This window comes from Arachis ipaensis, chromosome B08 (genome assembly GCF_000816755.2).
Source record: "Arachis ipaensis cultivar K30076 chromosome B08, Araip1.1, whole genome shotgun sequence".
Taxonomy (NCBI): domain Eukaryota; kingdom Viridiplantae; phylum Streptophyta; class Magnoliopsida; order Fabales; family Fabaceae; genus Arachis; species Arachis ipaensis.
The window spans coordinates 127,118,192-127,119,194 of record NC_029792.2 but is presented as its reverse complement, the minus strand read 5'-3'; positions in this window follow the sequence as shown (position 1 = coordinate 127,119,194).

Sequence of the window (1,003 nt, the reverse complement as noted above, 5' to 3'; positions counted from 1 at the left end):
TCTAGTTCTAGTTAGCAAATTAAATGCCTTATATTAGCTAAAAATCCCTTCTTCAAAAATATAAAAAAAAAAATCATGGCTCATATAATACAAATTTACAATAAATATATTAGAAATTTAAAACTTTTATATTTGAATTTTAAAATGAAAAGCTTCTATTGAACCAGGCCGTACCATAATTTGATGATGCAAATGTAGAATTGTGATGTGTTTTATATAAATAGCAATATATATTGTACTGTATCTACTGCTGCAATCTTCTCATCACCATGTTATGATGTTAAATAAATCATTTTGATTAGAAATGTGTCTGTGTTTTGGGTCTTTGAAGGAGACATATAAGAAGATTCTCATACCAACACATATTAGATTAGAATAATAATAATAATAATAATAATTAAAAAATAAAATAAAAAATTTGCTTTATGGGAAAATGGCATGCATGAGAAGTGAGGTTACTTGAGATGCAAGCACATATGAATTGTGTCTGTCTTCTCAACTCAGTTATCATTCATTTGTACGCATTCAAGAAGTGATGTTTCCCCTTTAATTTCTATGCATCCCTATCCAATCAATCTATTCTCCCATTTTTCCTTTTTTTTTTTCCTTTTTAATTTCCCTTTTTCAAAGCAATTATATATATGTGCCTACCTATATACTAACTAAATGTCTAGAATCAATTTACACTTTTTTTTTTATTTTATTTTAAATAATAAATCGAACCCTAGATTTAAAAAATCGAAGAATCAGATTTTCATAGTAAATTAGAGGATTCGATTTATTAATTTTGTGGTGAGATGAATTTTTTTTGGCTTTTAAACACATCGGGAATCTGACTTGTCGATTTGTGATGAGATGATTTTTTTTCACTTTCAAACAAATCGGAGGGTCTTCTAATTTATATGTTTAAAATGTTTTTCAACATTAAAATATAAATTTGACTTTTAAATTTGTAATTTTAAAAAAAATTAAAAATTACAAATCTAACTTTTAGATTTATGAC